Below are 6414 nucleotides of genomic sequence, written 5' to 3'. Positions count from 1 at the left end.
TGCGGAGTAGAGAGAGCAAGCCTCTGTCAGGGCAGGGACATTTCCCTCTATGCTTCAAGGGAGATCTTCAGCAAAACCAACCCATTTCAGTTTGCTTAATGTGTGGGGAGGAAGGACAGGAGCAAGTGTCAGGATATGCAATATGCATATACATATGCAATACAGGAGCAAGTGTCAGCTTAGCCATGTCTAAGACAGGACAGATCTTCTTGTCCCTTTGACATGCCAGTCGCAAGCTATCCTAGCAGTATTTCTGCTTTTCCTCTGCAGATAACATGTTTGAATACTTTAAGATGGACACAGGATGTAAATGGTGTCAGCTCCATAATGCACCAATAGCCACATTACAAAACTGTTTTATGCTCACATTATTGCTGCCCTCCCACCAGTGGTGGCAAGTAGAATACCTTCCTTTTTCCCTAGGAGGGACAGCAAGCACTGGAAATGAAAGTCCATGGTCCATATAACACCTACAAACAAGGTCTGGAGAGAACACGGGGATCTCCTTCATGAGGTTTGTGAAGAGTTTTGCAGACAGAATTGTGGCATCTCTCACAGCACCATCCACAATGTAATCCTTCATGACATCACCCTTCTAGAAGAACAACCCAAGGTTTCTTTCCATGTGTTCAGGCTGGCACATCTCGAAGGAGGAAATTGGCTCAGCACTTCCTGGGGCAGGGGAGGAGGCCTTTTCCCCAAACATTGATTCTCAATGGATTTCCATCTCTGCTTCTTAATCTTCTTTCCATGCACTCTTGATTCCCACCGCTCATCTACCCTGAGGGCATTCACTTGACTGTTACCGCTCTATTAAATGTGCACTGAATTAGGCAGGAGGCAATTATCTGTGCTGGAACTTTCCCAGGGTATCAGAGCTAACATCCTCAGCAATATCTGATGAGATCTTTATAGACCACAAGCAACACAGGCATCATTTAAAATGATGGAGCTTCCCACACTGCTCCTTAATATGCTTTTGGGACACTGCGCTGCAGAAAAAGTCAGAGGGAAGAGTTAAATCACACCCCTCTTCACAAAGCAACAAGGATTTTCTTTGAGATCTCTTTGAGTGCAGGTCTGCTGCTATGGCTTTTTACTCACGGGTGGCTGAAAAACAGTCCTCTGGCATAAGCCATGCTTGGTGTGCAAACTGAGCACCCACATTACCGTGCTGCTGAGTCTGTAGGGAAGGGTCCACCACCGGTGCAGGTACTGGTGAAGGACATTCCTGCCCTATCCTGACCTTACCATCATATCTTACTATATTGTCAATGCCAGGCTGAATATGAGCCAACAATGTGCTCTCACCACAAATTAGGTAAACCACATACTGGGCTACCTTAGGACAGCTGTGGCAAGCAGACCAAGGGAGTTACTGTCTCCCCCCAGTTCAAAGAGGTCATCAAGAAACTGGAGAAGGAGCAGAGGAGGGCTGCCAAGATCAGGAGACAGAGCACATGTCCAAGAAGCAGAGACTGAGGGAGCTGGGATTGTTTAGTCTGGTGAAGAGGAGGCTGAAGGGGAGATCTAATAGCAGCCAACAACTATTTGAAGGGCAACTACAAAGATGGTGCAGATCAGCTCTTCTCAGCAGGGGTAGGTTGTATAACAAGGGGCAACAAACTGGAGTTTGGGAGGTTCAGGGTGGACGTGAGGAAAAGCTTTTTAGGTGGGAGGGAGGACCAGCCCTGGGTCAGGTCACCAGAGATGTCTCCATCCTTGGAGCTTTTCAAGGTACAGGCAAACAAAGCTACAGCCAGCCTGATCGCGTGTTGGGGATAGCCCAGCTAATCAGAACAGGAGGTTGGAGGGCAGATCTCCAGAGACCTCTTCGGACCAAATCTCCTGTGGTACAGTCCTAGCATCAGCTTTGCCAGCTTTCTGTGGGACCACACAAGGGGTCAGGAAACTGCTTTAGTTAAAAAATAAGCCAGAAAATAATGATTTGTTTCAGACAGATCCATTCTAAGAATTCCTATGCCAGACTGGGAACAGAGATGAGTAGTCTGTGGCAGAGGGTGTCCAGGTTGCCACCACTACCAACAAAACACGTACAGGACCACTGGTAATCTAAGATACAATCTGTCTCAGAGAAGTTTACATTTTGGGCTCAACACAGCTTTGTAGCTTCCTAACGGAAGCATGTCCCTGTAGAATATAAATGAAGGACCGCAGCCCTCAAAACCTAGGTTAGGGATCAGTCTCCCTCAGCCAAATCATCCTCGACTTCCTGCTTGTCAGTCTCAATCCAGAGCTTGTAATGAGCCACGTGTGCGGGCACATGTGGGAGAACAAGAGTCCTGCCTCACCGTACAATAACGTTTCAGCGTAAGTAATTTCACAGGGAAAAGACTGCCTCCTAATCAAGTCAGTAATGAAGGAGGTCATTTGCGGGGAGAGGGAGCAAGATTTGAATCTGAACAGAACTTCATATTGAGTTTGGGTATAAAAGGAAGATAAATATTGAAATGTGCATTTGCTCCCATGAAGGGCAATTTAAGGCTGCAGAGTTTGCATAAGAAAAGCGCAACAGGACAGGTAGAGAAAGGGGTCCTGTGTGATGCACAGCAAGAGTGGCCATGCAGGCCAGCCTTAGGATGACTAGTACAAAGTGTTTTCTCTTATTCTTCCCTTCTTCCAGCATTTCAACTCTTCTGTTTGTTTTGCTTTCGCAGACAAATTCTTTGTTTACTTTTCTTTAGCTTGGCTGGCATTGCAGTTCTTGTAGAGTTAATTGCCACCCCAAGCAGATAACGCCAACAGGTGTGATAACACTCTCTCCTGCCCATGATATTACAATGCTCCGGGAAACTAAAGGGTTATAGGCTGTACTTCACTCACCTGCATGGACCACACTAGGGGTAGATAACGGAGAGGGCATGTGAAAAAGACATGTTAGCCGGGAAAGCTCCTTGCAACGCGGCAGGGCAGTAGGGAGAGCCTCTGAGGTCTCCCAGGAAGGCTGTATTGAGTCTTACAGTGCCTGTGACCTGCGGTGGCCCTGACTTCATTTAGAACAGCATCAGGGTACAAAATGTGGGTTTCTGGTCTCACACCAGTTTAAGCCGATTGCTCTTCTTTTTTCTCCTTTTGAATAATGGCCTAACCCAGGAATAGTGGATCGTTTGTAGGTGTTGTGAGTCCACAGCCAAAGAGATGGTGACAAATGATGTCTTGACAGATGGGACAGGCTGGGGCCACACAGTTATTGCAGCTCACCACAACTCGTTAAGCTGTAGAATCTTGGTTGCTACTGTTCATGTGCCCATAGTCCAGGGTGTACCAAGAGGGAAAGGAGAATCAGGAAATTTAAATTCTCATTACATCGCACGTCTGCTACCAGACCAAAAGCATAAGACATCAGCAGCAAAGGTGCACTATACAGTGCTAATAACTGCTCCAGAAATATTTTTCCAAGCTAGATTTCCAAGGAACAAGTGTGTGAGCAGGGCTCGAAAGAGCAAAAGTCAGTGGTGAATAAATGGTGCAATACAAGTTCAGCAAAGCCTTTGCATGGTAGCACCCATCCTGGCTGTACTTTCAAGGACCTTGACACCCATCGTGTCAAGGACTGAGCACCAAGCTGGAAGGATCTATCAGACATTGGGGTGACGGGGAGCTATTGCAGTCACCAGGAGGTGTAATCACTTCCTCCAGCTGGTCAAACTCCATGTGGGAAGCCATCAGTGGTCACCACAAAGGGGCTGGCTCCCAACCCCAGGTAGCCCAAGTAGCCGGTGCCATCGCCTGCTGGTTTTCAAACATGTGCCTTCATCTTTTATCCCATGCTCCTCACTCCTGGGGGAATTTCCTCAAAGACAACCCTCTGGAAACCTCACACCCCCTGTCCTTCACCTCCTTGTGCCCCTCTGTGTTAAAACCACCATTTGTCAGGCTGATCCTTAGGGTGTCACTCCCTTCTCCCTCATAGGTCTTCATCCAGCTGTCGGTTCTTGTCTGATATTGGCTGTAAACACTAGGAAACAGGCATGTGTGCTGAAGCTCTGTGAGGCACAGGGGAGTCCACATCCATGATTAGGTCACTTATTCTCTATTATGGCAAAAGAGAAGAGGAGGCAAGGAAGAAATGCACAAACACTACGGAAATGGGCTCTAGAGGAATCCCAAAGCCTCCCTGGTTGTAGAGCCAATGTCTACCAGTACAGACAGTCAATATTTTTGTTCAAATCACTTTTCAGCCAAACTTGGCCTTCTTAGGAAATGGAAAACTTCCGCAAAAAGCTTAACTATGCCCACATCTCTGGAGCTCAGTGCAGAGGGAGCCAGGTGATGCCCCCCAGGGACAGTCACGTTAGGCAAACCACCAACTCCTGCTAGCTTCCAGGTCTGGCCCATATAACCTCCTACCAAGCCATGCTGGGACACAGACAAGACTGGAAGACACCATCTGAGTCAGCTTATAGCTGTCTCTGGTCCAGGCTCTGTATGTCACATTCATTTTCTACAAAACACTGGAACTGTAACAGCCGATAGACAAAAAATGCTCAAGCACCAGAGATGGAGCTGCTCCAAGAGGAAACATGTCCAACCCAAAAGACAAAGAATAAGAGGTGAGATCAGATAAGAAAGTGAAAAACCAAAGGGAGGATGGCAGAGCACAAAGGAACAGCTCTCTCCTTACACCAGAGCTCCTCATCCTCACTGAACCATGGCCACAACAGTCAGCCAATAACTAATCATAGGCATCGCTGTGTTTCCCCTTCTAGACCATGCATGCATCATTACAGACCTGAGAAGGTCTTTTGGCCAAATTACCCTTGAGTTGTTGGGTGGGGGACACACTTGAGGGTGTTGCTCAAGCACCTGGAGCAGGAAGCCACAGGTTTTGTACCTTTGGCAGAAAGACTGAGAACCCTGGAGCTGCAGTTCTGCAGGCCATGGACCGAGGCATCCAGCAATGGGAAAAGTAGTATGGAATAAACACACACCACCACCCCAAGAAAAGTCTTTTTCTACTACAATTTTAGCTGAGAAAGAGACCTCATTTATACCCATGGCTTTTGCTTGCCTTGGAGACTTCTGTACTCTAACACTAACCATATGGTAGCATAAATACTATCTAAAGTAAAGGTTTGCACTACCCCAGCTGTACTCAAACAGCTTGGACAACAAGCCCAGGAGAGCGACCCATCAACTCCACAGCTCCAAGTCCCTCAGGCGAGCATCGTAGCAGGGCTCGGATGAGGAAGCAGCAGCAAGAAAATCACTTTCCTTCCCCACTCTGGGGCTTCGTTTCATTTCAGCCTCCCCAGAGAGTTGGCCCCTTCCCGGCATGATCTCTGCAGCACCCTGATGACATGATTGTGTTGCCTCATATCTGGAGAGGATCCATGTGATTCACCCCAGTTCCTCCAGGGCCTTGAAGCTTTGATCCTTGTCCTCATTGCTCATTTTTGTTTTCTCACAAGAGAGAAAATAACAAAGATGACTGACAAACACGCAAGATAAGGAGTCTACTCCATGGTCACCAAGTGCCAAGGATACAGGCTCCGGCATCTAACAGCACTGGGTGGTGGGCGGATGGGTGCAATGCTGTGCCTAGATCTTACACCAGCATCTTCCACGAGCCAACTCTACCCTCTGAAACAGCACACATTTTCCTTCAAAACAAGAAAGACCAACCTAATTGTCTTCGCCTTCCCAGAAATGAGTAACAGCACAGAAGCACAGACATTTTCTGAGCTGACTTACAGCAGTGAGGCGAGGTTTGGTTGGCCTGGTTTGCCCAAGGGGAAAAATGACACCCCAAAACAGCCAGAAGGCTCTGGGGACTGCAAGGGTTTGGTGCAGAGCAGAGGGGCAGGCTAGTCAGCATAGATCCTTGCTTTTGTGGCTAAAAATAAAATAAAGTCCTTAACTAATAAAATTAATAGAAGTCAACCAGCAGTTTTAATTTGCAGAGCTGCTAAGAAGCTGCCATCATTAAATGTTCTTTCTTTTTCTTCTCCGCTTCACTATCCCTCCTTTTTTTCTTTTTTCTTTTATTTAATTTTTTTAAATAGGTGTATTTCCACATAGAGGAAAAAAAGCAAGAACTAAGCTGCAGCAGTCAGCAGCTGAGTATGGAGAGGATTGTGCCTAACCAGATGTGTCTAACCAGATGGGAGCCCAGTGCAAGAATAGCCCTGCTTAGCCAAAATAGGCTTTCCTCTCTGAAAACCCCACTCATCTTTTCATCAATTTTCATCAATTCCATTTTAAACAGGACAAGCTTTGAAAACCAAGATTGTTTCCAAAAATTATATATATGTATCTATATATATATATCTCTATCTTTCACAACTCTAGGATCCCGTTATCACAGGTGACTGCTTCCCAGTACCATCTTAGGGGACTTACACAAGCATGATGTGATTACTTGGTCTTGACAGTTCTCTGTGACTTTAGGAG

The sequence above is a fragment of the Calonectris borealis genome, chromosome Z (assembly GCF_964195595.1).
Source record: "Calonectris borealis chromosome Z, bCalBor7.hap1.2, whole genome shotgun sequence".
NCBI lineage: Eukaryota > Metazoa > Chordata > Aves > Procellariiformes > Procellariidae > Calonectris > Calonectris borealis.
This window is presented reverse-complemented; position numbering follows the sequence as displayed.